Source organism: Gorilla gorilla, chromosome 17, assembly GCF_029281585.2.
Source record: "Gorilla gorilla gorilla isolate KB3781 chromosome 17, NHGRI_mGorGor1-v2.1_pri, whole genome shotgun sequence".
NCBI lineage: Eukaryota > Metazoa > Chordata > Mammalia > Primates > Hominidae > Gorilla > Gorilla gorilla.
The window spans coordinates 109,864,941-109,892,103 of record NC_073241.2 but is presented as its reverse complement, the minus strand read 5'-3'; the positions used below and the strand labels follow the sequence as shown (position 1 = coordinate 109,892,103).

The 27,163-nt window shown below is 54.5% G+C and overlaps 2 long non-coding RNA genes across 2 annotated transcripts in view; both read right to left on the bottom strand.

Moving 5' to 3' along the window:
• The window catches only part of LOC129528386 (uncharacterized), a 74,031-nt gene extending 47,187 nt beyond the window's left edge, over positions 1-26,844 (bottom strand). The window contains exons 1-7 of the long non-coding RNA XR_010131261.1: positions 26,521-26,844; positions 26,236-26,293; positions 25,910-26,142; positions 23,207-23,264; positions 22,881-23,113; positions 13,342-13,399; positions 13,016-13,248 (exon numbers count right to left, since the gene is read on the bottom strand). This is a non-coding gene — a long non-coding RNA (uncharacterized lncRNA). The remainder of the gene's footprint in view (positions 1-13,015; positions 13,249-13,341; positions 13,400-22,880; positions 23,114-23,206; positions 23,265-25,909; positions 26,143-26,235; positions 26,294-26,520) is intronic.
• LOC129528380 (uncharacterized) lies at positions 16,146-21,524 on the bottom strand. Its single transcript, XR_010131262.1, has 3 exons — positions 20,078-21,524; positions 19,793-19,850; positions 16,146-19,671 (listed from the first exon to the last, which is right to left on the bottom strand). It is a non-coding gene; the product is annotated as an uncharacterized lncRNA (long non-coding RNA).
• Positions 26,845-27,163: the final 319 nt, after the last annotated feature.

Sequence of the window (27,163 nt, the reverse complement as noted above, 5' to 3'; positions counted from 1 at the left end):
CTGGGCCCTGGCCCTGACCCTAAAACAACCCTAACCCTGGGCCCTGGCCCTGACCCTAAAACAAGCCTAACCCTGAGCCCTGGCCCTGACCCTAAAACAACCCTAATCCTGGGCCCTGTCCCTGACCCTAAAACAAGCCTAACGCTCGGCCCTGGCCCTGACCCTAAAACAAGCCTAACCCTGGGCCCTGGCCCTGACCCTAAAACAAGCCTAACCCTGGGCCCTCGCCCTGACCCTAAAAAAACCCTAACCCTGGGCCCTGGCCCTAACCCTGACCCTAAGACAAGCCTAAACCTGGGCCCTGGCTCTGACCCTAAAACAAGCCTAAACCTGGGCCCAGTTCCTGACCCTAAAACAATCCTGACCCTAAAACAATCCTAACCCTGGGCCCTGGACCTTACCCTAAAACAACCCTAAACCTGGGCCCTGGCCCTGAACCTAAAACAACCCTAACCCTGGGCCCTGGCCCTGACCCTAAAACAAGCCTAACCCTGGGCCCTGGCCCTGACCCTAAAACAAGCCTAACCCTGGGCCCTGACCCTGACCCTAAAAGAAACCTAACCCTGGGCCCTGACCCTCACCCTAAAATAAACCCAACCATGGGCACTAACCCTGAAACAATCCTAACCCTGGGCCCTGACCCTAAAACAACCCTAACCCTGGGACCTGGCCCTGACCTAAAACAACCCTAACTCTGGGCCCTGGCCCTGACCTAAAACAACCCTAACCCTGGGCCCTGGCACTGACCCTAAAACAAGCCTAACCCTGGAACCTGGCCCTGACCTAAAACAACCCGAATACTGGGCCCTGGCCTTGACCCTAAAACAACCCAATCCCTGGGCCCTGGCCCTGACCCTAAAACAAGCCTAACCCTGGGCCCTGGCCCTGACCCTAAAACAAGCCTAACCCTGGGCCCTGGCCCTGACCCTAAAACAAGCCTAAACCTGGGCCCTGGCCCTGACCCTAAAACAACCCTAACCCTGGGCCCAGTCCCTGACCCTAAAACAAGCCTAACCCTGGGCCCTGGCCCTGACCCTAAAACAAGCCTAACCCTGGGCCCTGGCCCTGACCGTAAAACAACCCTAACGCTGGGCCCTGGCCCTTACCCTAAAACAACCCTAAACCTGGGCCCTGGCCCTGACCTTAAAACAACCCTAATGCTGGGCCCTGGCACTGACCTAAAACAACCCTGACCCTTGGCCCTGGCCCTGACCCTAAAACAACCCGAACCCTGGGCCCTGGCACTAAAACCAGCCTAACCCTGGGCCCAGGACCTGACCCTAAAACAACCCTAAACCTGGGCCCTGGCCCTGACCCTAAAACAACCCTAATGCTGGGCCCTGGCCTTGACCTAAAACAACCCTGACACTCGGCCCTGGCCCTTACCCTAAAACAACCCTAACCCTGGGCCCTGGCCCTGACCCTAAAACAAGCCTAACCCTGGGCCCTGGCCCTGACCCTAAAAAAACCCTAACCCTGGGCCCTGTCCCTGAACCTGAAACAACCCTAACCCTGGGCCCTGGACCTGACCCTAAAACAAGCCTAACCCTGGGCCCTGGCCCTGACCCTAAAACAACCCTAACCCTGGGCCCTGGCCCTGACTCAAAAACAACCCTATCCCTGGGCCCTGGCGATGACCTAAAACAACCCTAACCCTGGGCCCTGGCCCTGACCCTATAACAACCCTAACCCTGGGCCCTGGCACAAAAACAAGCCTAAACCTGGGCCCAGGACCTGACCCTAAAACAACCCTAAACCTGGGCCCTGGCCCAGACCCTAAAACAACCCTAACCCTGGGCCCTGGCACTAAAACAAGCCTAACACTGGGCCCAGGTCCTGACCCTAAAACAACCCTAAACCTGGGCCCTGGCCCTGACCCTAAAACAAGCCTAATCCTGGGCCCTAGCCCTGACCCTAAAACAACCCTAAAATTGGCCTCTGTCCCTGAACCTAAAACATGCCTAATCCTGGGCCCTGGCCCTGACCCTAAAACAAGCCTAACCCTGGGCCCTGGCCCTGACCCTAAAACAAGCCTAACACTGGGCCCTGGCCCTGACCTAAAACAACCCTAATCCTGGGCCCTGGACCTGACCCTAAAATAACCCTAACCCTAGGCACTGACCCTAAAATATCCCTAACCCTGGGTACTGACCCTAAAATAACCATAACCCTGGGCCCTGGCCCTAACCCTAAAACAACCCTAACCCTGGGCCCTGGCCCTGACACTAAAACAACCCTTACCCTGGACCCTGGCCCTGACCCTAAAACAAGCCTAACCCTGGGCCCTGGCCCTGACCCTAAAACAACCCTAACCCTGTGCCGTGTCCCTGACCCTAAAACAACCCTAACCCTCGGCCCTGGCCCTGACCCTAAAACAACCCTAATCCTGGGCCCTGGCGCTGACCTAAAACAACCCTAACCCTGGGCCCTGGCAGTAAAACAAGCCTCACACTGGGCCCAGGTCCTAACGCTAAAACAACCCTAACCCTGGGCCCTGACCCTGACCCTAAAACAACCCTAAACCTGGGCCCTGGCCCTGACCCTAAAACAACCCTAACCCTGGGCCCTGGGCCTGAACTTAAAACAACCCTAACCCTGGGCCCTGGACCTTACCCTAAAACAACCCTAAACCTGGGCTCTGGCCCTGACCCTAAAACAACCCTAACCCTGGGCCCTGGCCCTGACCCTAAAACAAGCCTAACCCTGGGCCCTGGCCCTGACCCTAAAACAAGCCTAACCCTGGGCCCTGACCCTGACCCTAAAAGAAACCTAACCCTGGGCCCTGACCCTCACCCTAAAATAAACCCAACCATGGGCACTAACCCTGAAACAATCCTAACCCTGGGCCCTGACCCTAAAACAACCCTAACCCTGGGACCTGGCCCTGACCTAAAACAACCCTAACTCTGGGCCCTGGCCCTGACCTAAAACAACCCTAACCCTGGGCCTTGGCACTGACCCTAAAACAAGCCTAACCCTGGAACCTGGCCCTGACCTAAAACAACCCGAATACTGGGCCCTGGCCTTGACCCTAAAACAACCCAATCCCTGGGCCCTGGCCCTGACCCTAAAACAAGCCTAACCCTGGGCCCTGGCCCTCACCCTAAAACAAGCCTAACCCTGGGCCCTGGCCCTGACCCTAAAACAAGCCTAACCCTGGGCCCTGGCCCTGACCCTAAAACAACCCTAACCCTGGGCCCAGTCCCTGACCCTAAAACAAGCCTAACCCTGGGCCCTGGCCCTGACCCTAAAACAAACCTAACCGTGGGCCCTGGCCCTGACCGTAAAACAACCCTAACGCTGGGCCCTGGCCCTTACCCTAAAACAACCCTAAACCTGGGCCCTGGCCCTGACCTTAAAACAACCCTAATGCTGGGCCCTGGCACTGACCTAAAACAACCCTGACCCTGGGCCCTGGCCCTGACCCTAAAACAACCCGAACCCTGGTCCCTGGCACTAAAACCAGCCTAACCCTGGGCCCAGGACCTGACCCTAAAACAACCCTAAACCTGGGCCCTGGCCCTGACCCTAAAACAACCCTAATGCTGGGCCCTGGCCTTGACCTAAAACAACCCTGACACTCGGCCCTGGCCCTTACCCTAAAACAACCCTAACCCTGGGCCCTGGCCCTGACCCTAAAACAAGCCTAACCCTGGGCCCTGGCCCTGACCCTAAAACAACCCTAACCCTGGGCCCTGTCCCTGACCCTGAAACAACCCTAACCCTGGGCCCTGGACCTGACCCTAAAACAACCCTAACCCTGGGCCCTGGCCCTGACCCTAAAACAGCCCTAACCCTGGGCCCTGGCCCTGACTCTAAAACAACCCTATCCCTGGGCCCTGGCCATGACCTAAAACAACCCTAACCCTGGGCCCTGGCCCTGACCCTAAAACAACCCTAACCCTGGGCCCTGGCACAAAAACAAGCCTAAACCTGGGACCAGGACCTGACCCTAAAACAACCCTAAACCTGGGCCCTGACCCAGACCCTAAAACAACCCTAACCCTGGGCCCTGGCACTAAAACAAGCCTAACACTGGGCCCAGGTCCTGACCCTAAAACAACCCTAACCCTGGGCCCTGGCCCTGACCCTAAAACAAGCCTAATCCTGGGCCCTAGCCCTGACCCTAAAACAACCCTAAACCTGGCCCCTGTCCCTGAACCTAAAACATGCCTAATCCTGGGCCCTCGCCCTGACCCTAAAACAAGCCTAACCCTGGGCCCTGGCCCTGACCCTAAAACAAGCCTAACACTGGGCCCTGGCCCTGACCTAAAACAACCCTAATCCTCGGCCCTGGACCTGACCCTAAAACAACCCTAACCCTAGGCACTGACCCTAAAATATCCCTAACCCTGGGTACTGACCCTATAATAACCATAACCCTGGGCCCTGGCCCTAACCCTAAAACAACCCTAACCCTGTGCCGTGTCCCTGACCCTAAAACAACCCTAACCCTCGGCCCTGGCCCTGACCCTAAAACAACCCTAATCCTGGGCGCTGGCGCTGACCTAAAACAACCCTAACCCTGGGCCCTGGCAGTAAAACAAGCCTCACACTGGGCCCAGGTCCTGACGCTAAAACAACCCTAACCCTGGGCCCTGGCCCAGACCCTAAAACAAGCCTAACCCTGGCCCCTGGCCCTGACCCTAAAACAACCCTAACCCTGGGCCCTATCCCTGACCCTAAAACAAGCCTAATCCTGGGCCCTGGCCCTGACCCTAAAACAAGCCTAAACCTGGGCCCTGGCCCTGACCCTAAAACAACCCTAACCCTGGGCCCTGGCCCTGACCCTAAAACAACCCTAACCCTGGGCCCTGGCACTAAAACAAGCCTAACCCTGAGCCCAGGTCCTGACCCTAAAACAACCCTAACCCTGGGCCCTGTCCTTTACCCTAAAACAAGCCTAACCCTGGGCCCTGGCCCTGAACCTACAACAACCCTAACGCTGGGCCCTGGCCCTGACCCTAAAACAAGCCTAACCCTGGGCCCTGGAGCTCACCCTAAAACAACCCTAACCGTGGGCCCTGGCCCTGACCCTAAAACAAGCCTAACCCTCGGCCCTGGCCCTGACCCTAAAACAACCCTAACCTTGGGCCCTGGCCCTGACCCTAAAACAAGCCTAACCCTCGGCCCTGGCCCTGACCCTAAAACAACCCTAACCCTGGGCCCTGGCCCTGACCCTAAAACAACCCTAACCCTGGGCCCTGGCACTAAAACAAGCCTAAACCTGGGCCCAGGTCCTGACCCTAAAACAACCGTAACCCTGGGCCCTGGCCCTGACCCTAAAACAACCCTAACCCTGGGCCCTGGGCCTGACCTAAAACAACCCTAACCCTGGGCCCTGGCCCTGACTTAAAACAACCCTAATCCTGGGCCCTCGCCCTGACCCTAAAACAACCCTAACCCTGGGCCCTGGCCGTGACCCTAAAACAAGCCTATCCCTGGGCCCTGGACCTGACCCTAAAACAACCCTAACCCTAGGCACTGACCCTAAAATATCCCTAACCCTGGGTACTGACCCTAAAATAACCATAACACTGGGTCCTGGCCCTAACCCTAAAACAACCCTAACCCTGGGCCCTGACCCTGACACTAAAACAACCCTTACCCTGGACCCTGGCCCTGACCCTAAAACAAGCCTAACCCTGGGCCCTGGCCCTGACCCTAAAACAACCCTAACCCTGGGCCGTGTCCCTGACCCTAAAACAACCCTAACCCTCGGCCCTGGCCCTGACCCTAAAACAACCCTAATCCTGGGCCCTGGCGCTGACCTAAAACAACCCTAAACCTGGGCCCTGGCAGTAAAACAAGCCTCACACTGGGCCCAGGTCCTGACGCTAAAACAACCCTAACCCTGGGCCCTGGCCCAGACCCTAAAACAAGCCTAACCATGGGCCCTGACCCTGACCCTAAAACAACCCTAACCCTGGGCCCTATCCCTGACCCTAAAACAAGCCTAACGCTCGGCCCTGGCCCTGACCCTAAAACAACCCTAACCCTGGGCCCTGGCCCTGACCCTAAAACAAGCCTAAACCTGGGCCCTGGCCCTGACCCTAAAACAACCCTAACCCTGGGCCCTGGCCCTGACCCTAAAACAACCCTAACCCTGGGCCCTGGCACTAAAACAAGCCTAACCCTGAGCCCAGGTCCTGACCCTAAAACAACCCTAACCCTGGGCCCTGTCCTTTACCCTAAAACAAGCCTAACCCTGGGCCCTGGCCCTGAACCTACAACAACCCTAACGCTGGGCCCTGGCCCTGACCCTAAAACAAGCCTAACCCTGGGCCCTGGACCTCACCCTAAAACAACCCTAACTGTGGGCCCTGGCCCTGACCCTAAAACAAGCCAAACCCTCGGCCCTGTCCCTGACCCTAAAACAACCCTAACCCTGGGCCCTGTCCTTTACCCTAAAACAACCCTAACCCTGGGACCTAGCCCTGACCTAAAACAACCCTAACCCTGGGCCCTGGCCCTGACCTAAAACAACCCTAAACCTGGGCCCTGGCCCTGAACCTAAAACAAGCCTAAACCTGGGCCCTCGCCCTGACCCTAAAAAAACCCTAACCCTGGGCCCTGGCCCTAACCCTGACCCTAAGACAAGCCTAACCATGGGCCCTGGCTCTGACCCTAAAACAAGCCTAAACCTGGGCCCAGTTCCTGACCCTAAAACAATCCTGACCCTAAAACAATCCTAACCCTGGGCCCTGGCCCTGACCCTAAAACAACCCTAACCCTGGGCCCTGGGCCTGAACTTAAAACAACCCTAAACCTGGGCCCTGGACCTTACCCTAAAACAACCCTAAACCTGGGCCCTGGCCCTGAACCTAAAACAACCCTAACCCTGGGCCCTGGCCCTGACCCTAAAACAAGCCTAACCCTGGGCCCTGGCCCTGACCCTAAAACAAGCCTAACCCTGGGCCCTGACCCAGACCCTAAAAGAAACCTAACCCTGGGCCCTGACCCTCACCCTAAAATAAACCCAACCATGGGCACTAACCCTGAAACAATCCTAACCCTGGGCCCTGACCCTAAAACAACCCTAACCCTGGGACCTGGCCCTGACCTAAAACAACCGTAACCCTGGGCCCTGGCCCTGACCTAAAACAACCCTAACCCTGGGCCCTGGCCCTGACCCTAAAACAAGCCTAACCCTGGAACCTGGCCCTGACCTAAAACAACCCGAATACTGGGCCCTAGCCTTGACCCTAAAACAACCCAATCCCTGGGCCCTGGCCCTGACCCTAAAACAAGCCTAACCCTGGGCCCTGGCCCTGACCCTAAAACAAGCCTAACCCTGGGCCCTGGCCCTGACCCTAAAACAAGCCTAACCCTGGGCCCTGGCCCTGACCCTAAAACAACCCTAACCCTGGGCCCAGTCCCTGACCCTAAAACAAGTCTAACCCTGGGCCCGGGCCCTGACCCTAAAACAAGCCTAAACCTGGGCCCTGGCCCTGACCTTAAAACAACCCTAATGCTGGGCCCTGGCACTGACCTAAAAGAACCCTGACCCTGGGCCCTGGCCCTGACCCTAAAACAACCCGAACCCTGGGCCCTGGCACTAAAACCAGCCTAACCCTGGGCCCAGGACCTGACCCTAAAACAACCCTAAACCTGGGCCCTGGCCCTGACCCTAAAACAACCCTAATGCTGGGCCCTGGCCTTGACCTAAAACAACCCTGACACTCGGCCCTGGCCCTTACCCTAAAACAACCCTAACCCTGGGCCCTGGCCCTGACCCTAAAACAAGCCTAACCCTGGGCCCTGGCCCTGACCCTAAAACAACCCTAACCCTGGGCCCTGTCCCTGACCCTGAAACAACCCTACCCCTGGGCCCTGGACCTGACCCTAAAACAAGCCTAACCCTGGGCCCTGGCCCTGACCCTAAAACAACCCTAACCCTGGGCCCTGGCCCTGACTCTAAAACAACCCTATCCCTGGGCCCTGGCCATGACCTAAAACAACCCTAACCCTGGGCCCTGGCCCTGACCCTAAAACAACCCTAACCCTGGGCCCTGGCACAAAAACAAGCCTAAACCTGGGCCCAGGACCTGACCCTAAAACAACCCTAAACCTGGGCCCTGGCCCAGACCCTAAAACAACCCTAACCCTGGGCCCTGGCACTAAAACAAGCCTAACACTGGGCCCAGGTCCTGACCCTAAAACAACCCTAACCCTGGGCCCTGGCCCTGACCCTAAAACAAGCCTAATCCTGGGCCCTAGCCCTGACCCTAAAACAACCCTAAACCTGGCCCCTGTCCCTGAACCTAAAACATGCCTAATCCTGGGCCCTGGCCCTGACCCTAAAACAAGCCTAACCCTGGGCCCTGGCCCTGACCCTAAAACAAGCCTAACACTGGGCCCTGGCCCTGACCTAAAACAACCCTAATCCTGGGCCCTGGACCTGACCCTAAAACAACCCTAACCCTAGGCACTGACCCTAAAATATCCCTAACCCTGGGTACTGACCCTAAAATAACCATAACCCTGGGCCCTGGCCCTAACCCTAAAACAACCCTAACCCTGGGACCTGGCCCTGACACTAAAACAACCCTTACCCTGGACCCTGGCCCTGACCCTAAAACAACCCTAACCCTCGGCCCTGGCCCTGACCCTAAAACAACCCTAATCCTGGGCCCTGGCGCTGACCTAAAACAACCCTAACCCTGGGCCCTGGCAGTAAAACAAGCCTCACACTGGGCCCAGGTCCTGACGCTAAAACAACCCTAACCCTGGGCCCTGGCCCTGACCCTAAAACAACCCGAACCCTGGGCCCTGGCCCTGACCCTAAAACAACCCTAACCCTGGGCCCTATCCCTGACCCTAAAACAAGCCTAACGCTCGGCCCTGGCCCTGACCCTAAAACAAGCCTAACCCTGGGCCCTGGCCCTGACCCTAAAACAAGCCTAAACCTGGGCCCTGGCCCTGACCCTAAAACAACCCTAACCCTGGGCCCTGGCACTAAAACAAGCCTAACCCTGAGCCCAGGTCCTGACCCTAAAACAACCCTAACCCTGGGCCCTGTCCTTTACCCTAAAACAAGCCTAAACCTGGGCCCTGGCCCTGAACCTACAACAACCCTAACGCTGGGCCCTGGCCCTGACCCTAAAACAAGCCTAACCCTGGGCCCTGGAGCTCACCCTAAAACAACCCTAACCGTGGGCCCTGGCCCTGACCCTAAAACAAGCCTAACCCTCGGCCCTGGCCCTGACCCTAAAACAACCCTAACCTTGGGCCCTGGCCCTGACCCTAAAACAAGCCTAACCCTCGGCCCTGGCCCTGACCCTAAAACAACCCTAACCCTGGGCCCTGGCCCTGACCCTAAAACAACCCTAACCCTGGGCCCTGGCACTAAAACAAGCCTAAACCTGGGCCCAGGTCCTGACCCTAAAACAACTGTAACCCTGGGCCCTGGCCCTGACCCTAAAACAACCCTAACCCTGGGCCCTGGGCCTGACCTAAAACAACCCTAACCCTGGGCCCTGGCCCTGACTTAAAACAACCCTAATCCTGGGCCCTCGCCCTGACCCTAAAACAACCCTAACCCTGGGCCCTGGCCGTGACCCTAAAACAAGCCTATCCCTGGGCCCTGGACCTGACCCTAAAACAACCCTAACCCTAGGCACTGACCCTAAAATATCCCTAACCCTGGGTACTGACCATAAAATAACCATAACCCTGGGTCCTGGCCCTAACCCTAAAACAACCCTAACCCTGGGCCCTGGCCCTGACACTAAAACAACCCTTACCCTGGACCCTGGCCCTGACCCTAAAACAAGCCTAACCCTGGGCCCTGGCCCTGACCCTAAAACAACCCTAACCCTGGGCCGTGTCCCTGACCCTAAAACAACCCTAACCCTCGGCCCTGGCCCTGACCCTAAAACAACCCTAATCCTGGGCCCTGGCGCTGACCTAAAACAACCCTAAACCTGGGCCCTGGCAGTAAAACAAGCCTCATACTGGGCCCAGGTCCTGACGCTAAAACAACCCTAACCTTGGGCCCTGGCCCTGACCCTAAAACAAGCCTAACCCTGGGCCCTGGCCCTGACCCTAAAACAAGCCTAACACTGGGCCCTGGCCCTGACCCTAAAACAACCCTAACCCTGGGCCCTGTCCCTGAACCTAAAACAAGCCTAACCTTGGGCCCTGGCCCTGACCCTAAAACAAGCCTAACCCTGGGCCCTGGCCCTGACCCTAAAACAAGCCTAACACTGGGCCCTGGCCCTGACCCTAAAACAACCCTAACCCTGGGCCCTGGCCCTGACCCTAAAACAACCCTAACCTTGGGACCTGGCCCTAACCTAAAACAACCCTAAACCTGGGCCCTGGCCCTGACTCTAAAACAACCCTAACCCTGAGCCCTAGCACTAAAACAAGCCTAAACCTGGGCCCAAGTCCTGACCCTAAAAGCACCCTAACGCTGGGCCCTGGCCCTGACCCTTAAACAACCCTAAACCAGGGCCCTGGCCTTGACCCTAAAAGAACCCTAACCCTGGGCCCTGGCCCTGACCCTAAAACAAGCCTAACCCTGGGCCCTGGCCCTGACCCTAAAACAACACTAACCCTGGGCCCTGACCCTGACACTAAAACAAGCCTAACCCTGGGCCCTGGCCGTGACCCTAAAACAACCCTAACCCTGGGCCCTGACCCAAAAACAACCCTAACCCTGGGCAATGACCCTAAAAGAACCCTAAACCTGGGACCTGGCCCTGACCCTAAAACAACCCTAATCCTGGGACCTGGCCATGACCCTAAAACAACCCTAACCCTGGGCCCTGGCCCCGACACTAAAACAACCCTAAACCTGGGCCCTGGCCCTGAGCCTAAAACCCTAACCCTGGACCCCGGACCAGTGCCTAAAAACCTAAGCCTGGGCCCTGACCCTAAAACAACCCTAACTTTGGGCCCTGGCCCTGACCCTAAAACAAAGCTAACACTGGGCCCCGGCCCTGACCCTAAAACAACCCTAACACTGGGCCCTGACCCTAAAACAACCCTAATCCTGGGACCTGGCCATGACCCTAAAACAACCCTAATCCTGGGCCCTGGCCCCGACCCTAAAACAACCCTAAACCTGGGCCCTGGCCCTGAGCCTAGAACCCTAACCCTGGACCCTGGACCAGTGCCTAAAAACCTAACCCTGGGCCCTGCCCCTAAAACAACCCTAACTTTGGGCCCTGGCCCTGACCCTAAAACAACCCTAACCCTGGGCCGTGGCCGTGACCCTAAAACAAAACTATACCTGGGCCCTGGCCCTGACCCTAAAACAACCCTAACCCTGGGCCCTGACACTAAAACAACCCTAACCCTGCACCCTGACCCTAAAACAACCCTAACCCTGGGCCCTGACCCTAAAACAACCCTATCCCTGGGCCCTGACCCTAAAACAACCCTAACCCTGGGCCCTGACCCTAAAACAACCCAAACTCTGGGCCCTGACCCTGAAACAACCCTAACCCTGGGCCCTGACCCTGAAACAACCCTAACTCTGGGCCTTGACCCTGAAACAACCCTAACCCTGGGCCCTGACCCTGAAACAACCCTAACCCAGGGCCCTGACCCTGAAAAAACCCTAACCCTGGGCCCTGACCCTGAAACAACCCTAACCATGGGCCCTGACCCTGAGCCTAAAACCCTAACCCTGGGCCCTGGCCCTGAGCCTAAAACCCTAACCCTGGGCCCTGGCCCTGAGCCTAAAACCCTAACCCTGGGCCCTGGCCCTGATCCTAAAACCCTAACCCTGGGCCCTGGCCCTGATCCTAAAACCCTAACCCTGGGCCCTGACCCTGAAAAAACCCTAACCATGGGCCCTGACCCTGAGCCTAAAACCCTAACCCTGGGCCCTGGCCCTGAGCCTAAAACCCTACCCCTGGGCCCTGGCCCTGAGCCTAAAACCCTAACCCTGGGCCCTGGCCCTTACCCTAAAACCCTAACCCTGGGCCCTGGCCCTGATCCTAAAACCCTAACCATGGGTCCTGGCCCTAAAACAACCCTACCCTGGGCCTTGACCCTAAAACAACCCCAACCCTGGGCCCTGACCCTAAAACAACCCTAACACTGGGCCCTGACCCTAAAACAACACTAACCCTGGGCCCTGACCCTAAAACAACACTAACCCTGGGCCCTGACCCTAAAACAACCCTAACCCTGGGCCCTGACCCTTAAACAACCCTAACCCTGGGCCCTGACCCTAAAACAACTCTAACCCTGGGCCCTGACCCTAAAACAACCCTAACTCTGGGCCCTGACATTAAAACAACCCTAACCCTGGGCCCTGGCCCAAATTGTAATGAGGTCTGTTGGGCAAAATTCCATATAAGCATAGTATAAATTAATAAAGCAAATCGTGATAAATTACTACGATTGACTTTCTGGAGTTTCTGACAATAAAAGTAAGGAAAATGCAGAACACAAAGACAGAGAGTAAAAGGAGAAATTAGGAAAGCGTTCTACATGTTTAATAGGAAGACACTGGCCGTGTTCATGCAGTGGCAGTATGTCGTGACACGACATACCTTGGAGAGAAGTTAACAGATGAGGAAGTTGATAAAAATCGTCAGAGGAGCAAAATACTGGTAGCGACACTCAAGGAAACCACGAAATTTCCATAACTTATGTGAGCAAAGTGGGAATATTGTACAGTGTGTGTTGAAGTTCCTATACAACATTGTTTATCTGCCGTTTGTTTGTTTGTAAGGAATGTATATACTAACAGTTCTTCTTGCTGTCAAAAGAATATGTGTGAATAAGTCATTTTAACTTATTCTTCTGTTTTTTTTTTGTCTTCCTGCCATCATCCCACAGCCTTACTTTAGAAATTTTTTCTTTAGAAAATTGAACAAGTGCCCCTTGTGGTGGCACATACCTCGAGGATGGGAGGCAGGGGTGGAAGGGTCACTTGAGGCCATTAGTTTGACACCAGCCTGGCCAACAAAGTGAGACCCCATGTCTGCAAAACAATTTAAAAATTAGCCAAGTATCGTCATGTATACCTACAGTCCCAGTTACCTCAACTTACGGAGAAAGTTCAGGGCCTGGAGAGAAGGCTGGGCGGCAGGAGCTGGGTCTAAAGAGGCCATTGTAACGATGGAGCTGTGCCTGTGGAGGCTGTTGTGAGGCAGTAGGCTCATCTGCAGAGACTGCCGTGAGGTAGGGTATGGGCCTAAATAGGCCATTGTGAGTCATGAGCTTGGTCTGTAGAGGCTGACTGGAGAGAGTTCTGGGCCTGGCGAGGCTGCCGGGAGGTAGGAGCTGGGCCAAAAGATTTAAGCACATTTACGTTGATTAGGCACTTCATTTCCATTATTACACTGGAATATATAATAAAATAATTATAGAACTCACCATAATGTAGAATCAGTGGGCGTGTTAAGCTTGTTTTCCTGAAACTGGATGGTCCCACCTGAGCGTGATGGGAGAAAGTGACAGATCAATAGGTATTAGATTCTCATAAGCACAGCGCAACCTAGATCCCTCACATGCACGGTTCACAACAGGGTGCGTTCTCCTATGAGAATCTAATGCTGCTGCTCATCTGAGAAGGTGGAGCTCAGGCGGGAATGTGAGCAAAGGGGAGTGGCTGTAAATACAGACGAAGCTTCCCTCACTCCCTCACTCGACACCACTCACCTGCTGTGTGGCTCCTTACGGCTCCATGGCTCAGGGGTTGGGGACCCCTGCTCAAGTGCATCCAAAGCGACCCTTCCCACACCAGTCTTCATAGTAGTCAAGGGCAGCAACCACTTAGCTCCCAAGGCATGTGCCTCAGCTGGCATTTCATCACAATCAACAGTAAGTGGTAGCTTGAGTCACTGTGAGGTCACTTCCTGGAAATCACCCTAACCCTGGGCCCTGACCCTAAAACCCTAACCCTGGGCCATGACCCTAAAACCCTAACACTGGGTCCTGACCCTAAAACCCTAACCCTGGGCCCTGACCCTAAAACCCTAACCCTGGGCCCTGACCCTAAAAACCTAACCCTGGGCCCAGGCCCTGACCCAAAAACCCTAACCCTGGGTCCTGGCCCTGACCCTAAAACTCTAACCCTTCGCCCTGACCCTAAAACCCTGACCCTGGGCCCTGACCCTAAAACCCTAACCCTTCGCCCTTACCCTAAATCCCTAACCCTTCGCCCTGACCCTAATACCCTAACCCTTCGCCCTTACCCTAAAACCCTAACCCTTCGCCCTTACCCTAAAACCCTAACCCTAACCCTAGTGAGCCTAGACCACACATTGCACTCCAGCCTGGGTGACAGAGCAGGACTCTGTCTCAAAAAAAAAATGAAAAGAAAAAAAGAGAAAAGAAAGCCAACAAGACACCATTAGGCAAACCATTGTCAGGTTATGGGAGTTTGAGAAGGAAAGTAGAGAAAGGAGAAGAAAGCTTATTTAAAGAATGGCTGAAGACTGCCTAAATCATGGGAAAGATTTAGACATCTAAATCCATGAAGCTTAAAGATTCCTAAAGAGGTTCAAACCAAATAGATACTCACCAAGTCACAATATAATCAAATAGTCAAAAGTTAAAGAAACTTTGCAGGTCAGGACAGAATCGAATAATACATTCAAAGTGCTGAAAGAAAAAAAGTGCCAGCAACTAATACTATGTCTGACAAAGCTGTCCTTCAGAAAGAAAAAAGAAATAACGTGCTTCCTCGACAAACAAAGCTGAGGGCATTCAGGACCACTAGGTCTACCTTAAAAAAATGCTTAACGGAGTTTTTCAAGTAAAAATGAATGAAGTTGGGAGCCGTGGCTCATGCCCGTAATCCCATTTTGGGAGGCTGAGGTGGGTGGATCACCTGAGGTCGGGAGGTCAAGACCAGCCTGGGCAACATGGCACAACCCCACCCCCAGTAAAAATACAAAAAATTAGCCAGGTATGAAGGCCACTGAGATCGTGCCACTGCACTCCAGCCTGGGTGACAAGAGTCAAACTACATTTCAAAAACAAAATAACAAACAAAAAAAACAAAACTTGAGGCCTGGCCTTCTGCTCCTCTCCAACCCCCACTTCTCTGGGCCCAAGCCACCTGGGCTGAGGAGGGGGTGAGGTGTGAGCCCCTGCCAGGAACTCCCTGCCCGGACCAAGTACTCGGCCCCCAGGCCTGCATTCAGTGAGGCCTCCCGTGGCGTCAGCATGTTCGTGTGGAGGAATGTGGAAGGTCACTCTGTGGCCGTGTTCCCCTGGTACTCCATCCCCTTCCTGACCCCTCCCTGCAGCCACACGAGGCCCAGCAACCTGCCAGTTACTCAGTGGCCTCCAACCAGAGAAAACAACCTGCCAAGTTGGCAGCTGTTGCTCATGAGCATCCACCAGGTGGCACAGGGAGTGTTGACCCTGGGCGGCCCCCTGGAGCCACCTGCCCTGAAAGCCCAGGGCCCGCAACCCCACACACTTTGGGGGTGGTGGAACCTGTTAAAAGCTCACCTCCCACCATGGAGGAGGAGCCCTGGGCCCCTCAGGGGAGTCCCTGCTGGACAGTGAGACAGAGAATGACCATGATGATGCTTTCCTCTCCATCATGTCTCCTGACACCCAGTTGCCTCTACCACTCAGATGATGTCAGGCCCAGTCCCTCAGTGCCCTGTGCAAGGAACAGGACTCATCTTCTGAGAAGGATGGACGCAGCCCCAACAAATGGGACAAGGACCACATCGGTGGCCCATGAGTGGCGGTCATGATCTTCAGCAAGCACCAGGCCCTGGCAGGGCGCACCAGGGTCACTCCAACCAGGATATCCGGACCGTCAGCCAGATGCTGACTCTGGCCCAAAGACTTCTACTCAGTATGGAGCTCCAGGCCACTTTGCAGCCCCTGGTGAGGGAGGTGTACATACCATGAATTGTGGGACCTTCAGAGCTTTTCACTTTTTGGAAAATAGCTCCTGTTGGGGCTACAAGATGGAGTGTGAAGAGGGCCTTGGGCCACAGGGAGGTGCCTGTGGACTAGGGGGAGTTCATGCACCCCTTCTTTCCCCAGAGGGGCTGGACTCAGGTGAGTATGGGGGTGGGGGCTCCTGCACTTCGACACAGGCAGCGGGAGGGTTTTCTCCCCATTCCCTCTGCACTCCCAACTTGAGCTATACTTTTTAAGAAAGTGATTCACCCTGCCTTTGCCCCCTTCCCCAGAACAGAACACGTTGATCATGGGCGATATTTTTCATTGTGCCAAACAGTTGCCATGACCGTCATTAAACCTGTTTAACACCAAATAATAAGGAAAATAAAATAAAAAATTCGGGCTTGGTGCAGAAACTCACCCCAAATAAATCACCTACCAAAATATTTACATAATGGTGGAAATATTCCAAAATTCAATATTTTGGGATTTATACACAAAAGATAAACAAATTAGAGGCCAAGAGGCTGCCAGAAGGGAAAAACGGGGCCTGGGAAGGCCGTTGTGAGGAATGAGCTGGGCCTAAACAGTCCACTGGCAGGCGGGAGCTGGGCCTGCCGAAGCAGCCGAGAGGCAGGAGCTTTGGACTCGGGAGGCTGCAATGAGGCGAGAGCTAGCTGGGCATGGAGAGTCCGCTGTGAGTCCGCTGTGAGTCTGGGCCCGTGCAGGCCTTCGAGAGGCAGGAGGCCGGGCCTGCAAAGGCCCACTGGAGGTCAAGTTCTGGGCCTGAAGAGGCCACCAAAAGTCAAAAGCGGGGCCTGGGAAGGCCGCCAAGAGCCATGAGCTGGTCTGGGCTGAAAGAGGCCACTGGGAGGCAGGAGGAGCTGGGCCTGGAGAGGCTGACTCGAGGAAGTTTTGCACCTGGAGAGGCCGCCGAGAGGACGGAGCTGGGCCCGGGGAGGCCGACTTGCTGCTCTTCCGGGCCCAATTCCAGGCCGACTTGATGACGACTTGGGCCTGCTGGGAGCTGGGCAGGAGCTGAGTCCAAAGACGTTGTTGGGAGGCCAGACTCAGGCCTGGAGACGCAGCCGGGAGGAAGAGCTGGGCCCGGAGAGGATGCCGGGAGGCTGCAAGTGGGTCTGGAGAGGCCGATTTGAGGAGGCCCGGCCTCCGCCTCCCGCATGGCGGCCTCTGCAGGCACAGCTGTTTCTCCTGGCTGCATCTCCCGCCTCCCAGCAAACAAGCTTTTTTGGCTCAGCTCCCGCCTGCGTTTGTAGACCCCGAAGTTTCTGCAACCAAGCTCTTCAGACCCACATCCCACCTCCCAGTACCTGAACAGTCCCAGCTCTGGCTGGAGAACAGAGTCTGTAGGCCCCGCTGTTGCCTCCCAGGGGAGTCTCCAAGCCCAGCTCTCACCCCACCACGACCTCCCAGGCCCAAGTCGCTGCCTGCCTCACAGCAGCCCGCGTGCGACCCTGCTCCTCCCTCACGGTGGCCTGTTGAGGCAGGGGCTCACGCTGACCTCTCTCAGCGTGGGAGGGGCCGGTGTGAGGCAAGGGCTCACGCCGACCTCTCTCAGCGTGGGAGGGGCCGGTGTGAGGCAAGGGGCTGACGCCGACCTCTCTCACCGTGGGAGGGGCCGGTGTGAGGCAAGGGCTCACGCCGACCTCTCTCAGCGTGGGAGGGGCCGGTGTGAGACAAGGGCTCAGGCTGACCTCTGTCAGAGTGAGAGGGGCCCGTGTGAGGCAAGGGGCTCATGCCGACCTCTCTCAGCGTGGGAGGGGCCGGTGTGAGGCAAGGGCTCACGCCGACCTCTCTCAGTGTGGGAGGGGCCGGTGTGAGGCAAGGGGCTCACGTTGACCTCTCTCAGCGTGGGAGGGGCCGGTGTGAGGCAAGGGGCTCATGTTGACCTCTCTCAGCGTGGAAGGGGCCGGTGTGAGGCAAGGGCTCATGCCGACCTCTCTCAGCGTGGGAGGGGCCGGTGTGAGGCAAGGGGCTCACGTTGACCTCTCTCAGCGTGGGAGGGGCCGGTGTGAGGCAAGGGCTCACGCCGACCTCTCTCAGCGTGGGAGGGGCCGGTGTGAGGCAAGGGGCTCACGCCGACCTCTCTCAGCGTGGGAGGGGCCGGTGTGAGGCAAGGGGCTCACGCCGACCTCTCTCAGCGTGGGAGGGGCCGGTGTGAGGCAAGGGGCTCATGTTGACCTCTCTCAGCATGGGAGGGGCCGGTGTGAGGCAAGGGGCTCACGCCGACCTCTCTCAGCGTGGGAGGGGCCGGTGTGAGGCAAGGGGCTCATGTTGACTTCTCTCAGCGTGGGAGGGGCAGGTGTGAGGCAAGGGCTCACGCCGACCTCTCTCAGCGTGGGAGGGGCCGGTGTGAGGCAAGGGGCTCATGTTGACCTCTCTCAGCGTGGGAGGGGCCGGTGTGAGGCAAGGGGCTCATGTTGACCTCTCTCAGCGTGGGAGGGGCCGGTGTGAGGCAAGGGGCTCATGTTGACCTCTCTCAGCGTGGGAGGGGCCGGTGTGAGGCAAGGGCTCACGCCGACCTCTCTCAGCGTGGGAGGGGCCGGTGTGAGGCAAGGGGCTCACGCCGACCTCTCTCAGCGTGGGAGGGGCCGGTGTGAGGCAAGGGGCTGACGCTGACCTCTCTCACTGTGGGAGGGGCCGGTGTGAGGCAAGGGCTCACGCCGACCTCTCTCAGCGTGGGAGGGGCCGGTGTGAGGCAAGGGGCTGACGCTGACCTCTCTCACCGTGGGAGGGGCCGGTGTGAGTCAAGGGCTCACGCCGACCTCTCTCAGCATGGGAGGGGCCGGTGTGAGGCAAGGGCTCACGCTGACCTCTCTCAGCGTGGGAGGAGCCAGTGTCAGGCAAGGGGCTCACGCTGACCTCTCTCAGCATGGGAGGGGCCGGTGTGAGGCAAGGGCTCACGCTGACCTCTCTCAGCGTGGGAGGAGCCAGTGTGTGGCAGGGGCTCATGCCTCTGGGCAGGGTACCAGAGGCATGGGCATCAACAGGCCACCGTGAGGGAGGAGCTGGGCCGCATGTGGGCTGCTGGGAGGCAGGCAGGGACTTGGCCCCAGGTGGCCGCCGTGGGGGCAAGAGCTGGGCCTGGAGAGGCCCCTGGGAGGCAAGAGCGGGACCTGCAGAGGCCGTTCTCCAACCATTGCTGGGCCCGTACAGGCCACCGGGCGGCAGGAATGAGGCCCAAAGAACTTGGCTGGAGAAAGTTCGGGACCTACAAAGGCGGTTGGGAGCTGGGCAGGAGTTGAGCCAAAAGAGCTTGCTTACTTGCTGGGAGGCATGGCTGGGAGATGCCGACTTCAGGACAACTTGGGCCTGCAGAGGTCACCGGGAGGCCCAAGCTTGGCGTGGAGGAGCCCACCGACCGGAGACCATTTGGGTCCTGCAGGTGCCATTGGAGGGCAGGAGCTCATCGTGGAGGGGGCACCGTGAGGCCTGACCTGGGCCTGGGGAGCTTGGCTTGAGGAAGCTGTGGGCCGACCAAGGACGCCAGGAGATGGGTAGGCACTGAGTCCAAAGAGGTTGTTGAGAGGCAGGAGTCGGGCCTGGAGACGCAGCCAGGAAGAGGAGCTTGGCCCGGAGAGGACGCCTGGAGGGTGCAAGTGAGTCTGGAGAGGCCGACTTGAGGAGGTTCTCAGCCCGGAGAGGCCGCCGGAAGGGAAAAACTGGGACTGGAAAGGCTGTTGTGAGGAATGAGCCCCATGGGCCTGAAGAGGCCACTGGCAGGCGGGAGCTGGGTGTGTAGAAGCTGCTGAAAGGTTGGGAGCTTGGCTTGGGGGGTCCACAGTGAGGCAGATGCTGGGCCTGAAGAATCTGCTTAAAAAGATTTAAGCACATTTACATTTATTAGGCACTTTATTTCCATTATTACATATATATAAATATATATACGTATTATATATCCAATATATAATAAAATGATTATACAACTCACCATAATGTAGAATCAGTGGGCGTGTTAAGCTTGTTTTCCTGAAACGGGATGGTCCCACCTGAGCGTGATGGGAGAAAGTGACAGATCAATAGGTATTAGATTCTCATAAGCACAGCGCAACCTAGATCCCTCACATGCACGGTTCACAACAGGGTGCGTTCTCCTATGAGAATCTAATGCTGCTGCTCATCTGAGAAGGTGGAGCTCAGGCGGGAATGTGAGCAAAGGGGAGTGGCTGTAAATACAGACGAAGCTTCCCTCACTCCCTCACTCGACACCACTCACCTCCTGCTGTGTGGCTCCCTACGGCTCCATGGCTCAGGGGTTGGGGACCCCTGCTCAAGTGCATCCAAAGCGACCCTTCCCACACCAGTCTTCATAGTGGTCAAGGGCAGCAACCACTTAGCTCCCAAGGCATGTGCCTCAGCTTGCATTTTGTCACAATCAACAGTAAGTGGTAGCTTGAGTCACTGTGAGGTCACTTCCTGGAAATCACCAGCATCCCATTTCCCACTGGCAAAGAGCTCAGCACTGCCCCCTGGGAAACCAAACCTATGCCCAAATCCCATCTGTGTGGGTTTATCTCCTGGGACCCTTCCTAACATATTAGTCAGAGTCCAATCAGGAAGCATAAACCACTCAAAAGTTTAAAGTGGTAAAATTTAATACGGAGAATTATTCATTATAACAGGTGAACAGCATAATGAGAGATTGGCTAGCACAAAGTAAAGAGAACTCTAGAGAATACAGGACTAGCCCAGGCCAGGCATGGTGGCTCATGCCTGAAATTCCAGCAATTTGAGAAGCTAATGCAGGAGGATTGCTTAAGGCCAGGAGCTAGAGACCGGTCTGGACAGCACAGTGAGAACCTGTCTCTATCCAAAAGAAGAAAAAAGTTAGCTGGGAGTGGTGGTGCACACTTGTAGTCCCAGCTACTCGGAATGCTGAAGTTTGAGCCTGGGAGGTCAAGGCTGCAGCGAGGCATGATTATGCCACTACAGTCCAGCCTGGGACAGAGCAAGACCCTGTCTCAAAGAACAAAACAACAACAACCATTTACAGACAGAAAAGAGATAGAGCTAATAAGCTAAGGAAAGATGTTGAAATGTGACAAGTAAAGTAATATGAGGTCTTTTATCTATTTAAAATAATCAAACAAAAAATGACTTACTAAATTATAATACCCTGTGCTGGCAAAGGTGCAGTGAAATGGGCACTTTCTTATACTATGAGGGGTGTTTACATTGTGTATAAGCCTTTCCGGGTAAAGCTTGTCAATTTTTTAAAATAATGGAGACAGGGTCTCACCATACTGCCATACTGCCTCCTCCAACTCTTGGCCTCAAGCAATCCTCCTCTCTTAGCCTCCCAAAGTGCTAAGAGTATAGCTGGGAGGCACCCAAAACCCTGTCAATTTACATCAAGGGTAATGAGAATGTCCATTCACCATGACTCACAGTAATCTTACTTCTGGGGAGACAATTCAATCTAAACAAAAGGTCATCTGTACACACACAGTAAAAATCTGGGAGTAACTGAAGACAGAGTTGGTAAGTGAAATAAGAAACAGTTCTAAGAAATTAAACTATGGTATCAATAGGCACCTGGTATAAAAGGTCAGTTGATGTTGCTGCTACTTTTTTGTTGTTTTGAGACAGGGTCTCACTCTGTCACCCAGGCTGGAGTGCAGAGGCCTGATCATGACTCACTGCAGTCTCAGCCTCCCTGGGCTTGAGTGATCCTCCCACCTCAGCCTCCCAAGTACCTGGGACTACAGGAACGTGCCACCACACTAGGCTAATTCATGTATTTTTCTGTAGGGATGGTGACTCCCCCTTTGTTTCCAAGGCCTATCGCAAACTCTTGGCCTCAAGCCATCCTCCTGCCTCAGCCTCCCAAAGTGTTGCGATTACCAGTGTGAGCCACCACACCTGGCCAGCTGCTACTTTTAGCAATATTATTATTATTCTTCCACTCCATTAAAAATTATTATTTTCAAGGCTATGCAACAGTATGTATCCTACAGTGTAATTGTAAAAACATAAACAGTTGCCGTCCCTCAGTATACAGAATTAGTTACAGCCCCCCATCTCTGCATATACCAAAATCCATGCTTACTCACGTTTCGCTGTCACCCCTCTGGAATCCACGTATACGAAAATACCAAATATTAGTTGGGCATAGTGGCAAGCACCTGTAGTCTCAGCCACGTGGGAGGTTGAGATGGGAGGATCGCTTCAGCCTGGAAGGTTGAGGCTGCAGTCAGCTGCGATAGCACTACTACCCTCCAGCCTCGGACAACAGAGGGAGACCCTGTCTCAGAAAAAAGAAAACAAAATAAAACAGGTTAGAAATTGTAATCAGGTCTGTTGGGCAAAATTCCATATAAGCAAAGTATAAATTAATGAAGCAAATCGTGATAAATTAGTACGATTGACTTTCTGGAGTTTCTGACAATAAAAGTAAGGAAAATGCAGAACACAAAGACAGAGAGTAAAAAGAGAAATTAGGAAAGCATTCTACGTGTTTAATAGGAAGACACTGGCCGTGTTCGTGCAGCAGCAGTATGTCGTGACATGACATACTTTGGAGAGAAGTTAACAGATGAGGAAGTTGATAAAAATCATCAGAGAAGCGAAATACTGGTAGCGACACTCAAGGAAACCACGAAATTTCCATAACTTATGTCAGCAAAGTGGGAATATTGTACAGTGTGTGTTGAAGTTCCTATACAACATTGTTTATCTGCCGTTTGTTTGTTTGTAAGGAATGTATATACTAAAAGTTCTTCTTGCTGTCAAAAGAATATGTGTGAATAAGTCATTTTAACTTATTCTTCTGTTTTTCTTTTATCTTCCTGCCATCATCCCACAGCCTTACTTTAGAAATTTTTTCCTTAGAAAATTGAACAAGTGCCCCTTGTGGTGGCACATACCTCGAGGATGGGAGGCAGGGGTGGAAGGGTCACTTGAGGCCATTAGTTTGACACCAGCCTGGCCAACAAAGTGAGACCCCATGTCTGCAAAACAATTTAAAAATTAGCCAAGTATCGTCATGTATACCTACAGTCCCAGCTACCTCAACTTACGGAGAAAGTTCAGGGCCTGGAGAGAAGGCTGGGTGGCAGGAGCTGGGTCTAAAGAGGCCATTGTAACGATGGAGCTGTGCCTGTGGAGGCTGTTGTGAGGCAGTAGGCTCATCTGCGGAGACTGCCGTGAGGTAGGGTATGGGCCTAAATAGGCCATTGTGAGTCATGAGCTTGGTCTGTAGAGGCTGACTGGAGAGAGTTCTGGGCCTGGCGAGGCTGCCGGGAGGTAGGAGCTGGGCCAAAAGATTTAAGCACATTTAAGTTTATTAGGCACTTCATTTCCATTATTACACCGGAATATATAATAAAATAATTATAGAACTCACCATAATGTAGAATCAGTGGGCGTGTTAAGCTTGTTTTCCTGAAACTGGGTGGTCCCACCTGAGCGTGATGGGAGAAAGTGACAGATCAATAGGTATTAGATTCTCATAAGCACAGCGCAACCTAGATCCCTCACATGCACGGTTCACAACAGGGTGCGTTCTCCTATGAGAATCTAATGCTGCTGCTCATCTGAGAAGGTGGAGCTCAGGCGGGAATGTGAGCAAAGGGGAGTGGCTGTAAATACAGACGAAGCTTCCCTCACTCCCTCACTCGACACCACTCACCTGCTGTGTGGCTCCTTACGGCTCCATGGCTCAGGGATTGGGGACCCCTGCTCAAGTGCATCCAAAGCGACCCTTCCCACACCAGTCTTCATAGTAGTCAAGGGCAGCAACCACTTAGCTCCCAAGGCATGTGCCTCAGCTGGCATTTCATCACAATCAACAGTAAGTGGTAGCTTGAGTCACTGTGAGGTCACTTCCTGGAAATCACCCTAACTCTGGGCCCTGACCCTAAAACCCTAACCCTGGGCCATGACCCTAAAACCCTAACACTGGGTCCTGACCCTAAAACCCTAACCCTGGGCCCTGACCCTAAAACTCTAACCCTGGGCCCTGACCGTAAAAACCTAACCCTGGGCCCAGGCCCTGACCCTAAAACCCTAACCCTGGGACATGGCACTGAGCCTAAAACCCTAACCCTGGGCCCTTGCGCTGAGCCTAATACCCTAACTGTGGGCCCTGGCCCTGACGGTAAAACCCTAACCATGGCACCTGGCCCTAAAAGAACCCTAACCCTGGGACCTGGCCGTGACCCTAAAACAAGCCTAAACCTGGGCCCTAGCCCTGACCCTAAAACAACCCTAACCCTGGGCCCTGGCCCTGACCCTAAAACACGCCTAACCCTGGGCCCTGGACCTGACCCTAAAACAACCCTAACCCTGGGCACTGACCCTAAAACAACACTAACCCTGGGCACTGACCCTAAAATAACCCTAACCCTGGGCCCTGGCCCTGACCCTAAAAAAAGCCTAACCCTGGGCCCTGGCCCTGACCCTAAAACAACCCTAATCCTTGGCCCTGGCCCTGACCCTAAAACAACCCTATCCCTGGGCCCTGGCCCTGACCCTACAACAAGAATAAACCTGGGCCCTGGCCCTAACCCTAAAACAAGCCTAACCCTGGGCCCTGGCACTAAAACAAGCCTAACACTGGGCCCAGGTCCTGACCCTAAAACAACCTTAACCCTGGGCCCTAGCCCTGACCCTAAAACAAGCCTAACACTGGGCCCTGGCCCTGACCCTAAAACAAGCCTAACCATGGGCGCTCGACCTGACCCTAAAACAAGCCTAACCCTGGGCCCTGGCCCTGACCCTAAAACAACCCTAAACGTGGGCCCTGGCCCTGACCCTAAAACAACCCTATCCCTGGGCCCTGGCCCTGACCTAAAACAACCCTAACCCTGGGCCCTGGCCTGACCCTAAAACAACCCTAACCCTTGGCCCTTGCACTAAAACAACCCTAAACCTGCGCCAAGGACCTGACCCTAAAACAACCCTAACCCTCGGCCCTGACCCTGAAACAACCCTAAACCAGGGCCCTGACCCTGAAACAACCCTAACCCTGGGCCCTGACCCTGAAACAACCCTAACCCTGGTCCCTGACCCTGAAACAACCCTATCCCTGGGCCTGACCCTAAAACAACCCTAACCCTGGGCCCTGACCCTAAAACAACCCAAACCCTGGGCCCTCACCCTGAAAAAACCCTAACCCTCGGCCCTGACCCTGAAACAATCCTAACTCAGGGCCCTGATCCTGAAACAACCCTAACCCTGGGCCCTGACCCTTAAACAACCCTAACCCTGGGCCCTGACCCTAAAACAACCCTAACCCTGGGCCCTGACCCTAAAACAACCCTAACTCTGGACCCTGACATTAAAACAACCCTAACCCTGGGCCCTGGCCCAAATTGTAATGAGGTCTGTTGGGCAAAATTCCATATAAGCATAGTATAAATTAATAAAGCAAATCGTGATAAATTAGTACGATTCACTTTCTGGAGTTTCTGACAATAAAAGTAAGGAAAATGCAGAACACAAAGACACAGAGTAAAAGGAGAAATTAGGAAAGCATTCTACATGTTTAATAGGAAGACACTGGCCGTGTTCGTGCAGCGGCAGTATGTCGTGACATGACATACCTTGGAGAGAAGTTAACAGATGAGGAAGTTGATAAAAATCATCAGAGAAGCAAAATACTGGTAGCGACACTCAAGGAAACCATGAAATTTCCATAACTTATGTCAGCAAAGTGGGAATATTGTACAGTGTGTGTTGAAGTTCCTATACAACATTGTTTATCTGCCGTTTGTTTGTTTGTAAGGAATGTATATACTAACAGTTCTTCTTGCTGTCAAAAGAATATGTGTGAATAAGTCATTTTAACTTATTCTTCTGTTTTTCTTTTGTCTTCCTGCCATCATCCCACAGTCTTACTTTAGAAATTTTTTCTTTAGAAAATTGAACAAGTGCCCCTTGTGGTGGCACATACCTCGAGGATGGGAGGCAGGGGTGGAAGGGTCACTTGAGGCCATTAGTTTGACACCAGCCTGGCCAACAAAGTGAGACCCCATGTCTGCAAAACAATTTAAAAATTAGCCAAGTATCGTCATGTATACCTACAGTCCCAGCTACCTCAACTTACGGAGAAAGTTCAGGGCCTGGAGAGAAGGCTGGGTGGCAGGAGCTGGGTCTAAAGAGGCCATTGTAACGATGGAGCTGTGCCTGTGGAGGCTGTTGTGAGGCAGTAGGCTCATCTGCGGAGACTGCCGTGAGGTAGGGTATGGGCCTAAATAGGCCATTGTGAGTCATGAGCTTGGTCTGTAGAGGCTGACTGGAGAGAGTTCTGGGCCTGGCGAGGCTGCCGGGAGGTAGGAGCTGGGCCAAAAGATTTAAGCACATTTACGTTGATTAGGCACTTCATTTCCATTATTACACTGGAATATATAATAAAATAATTATAGAACTCACCATAATGTAGAATCAGTGGGCGTGTTAAGCTTGTTTTCCTGAAACTGGATGGTCCCACCTGAGCGTGATGGGAGAAAGTGACAGATCAATAGGTATTAGATTCTCATAAGCACAGCGCAACCTAGATCCCTCACATGCACGGTTCACAACAGGGTGCGTTCTCCTATGAGAATCTAATGCTGCTGCTCATCTGAGAAGGTGGAGCTCAGGCGGGAATGTGAGCAAAGGGGAGTGGCTGTAAATACAGACGAAGCTTCCCTCACTCCCTCACTCGACACCACTCACCTGCTGTGTGGCTCCTTACGGCTCCATGGCTCAGGGATGGGGGACCCCTGCTCAAGTGCATCCAAAGCGACCCTTCCCACACCAGTCTTCATAGTAGTCAAGGGCAGCAACCACTTAGCTCCCAAGGCATGTGCCTCAGCTGGCATTTCATCACAATCAACAGTAAGTGGTAGCTTGAGTCACTGTGAGGTCACTTCCTGGAAATCACCCTAACCCTGGGCCCTGACCCTAAAACCCTAACCCTGGGCCATGACCCTAAAACCCTAACCCTGGGTCCTGACCCTAAAACCCTAACCCTGGGCCCTGAGCCTAAAACCCTAACCCTGGGCCCTAACACTAAAACAACCATAACCATGGGCCCTGACCCTAAAACAACCCTAACCCTTGGCCCTGACCCTAAAACAACCCCAACCCTGGGCCCTGACCCTAAAACAACCCTAACCCTGGGCTCTGACCCAAAAACAACCATATTCCTGGGCCCTGGCCCTGACCCTAAAACAACCCTAACCCTGGGCCCTGGCCATGACCCTAAAACAACCCTAACCCTGAGCCCTGGACCTGACCCTAAAACAACCCTAAACCTGGGCCCTGGCCCTGAGCCTAAAACCCTATCCCTGGGCCCTGGACCTGAGCCTAAAACGCT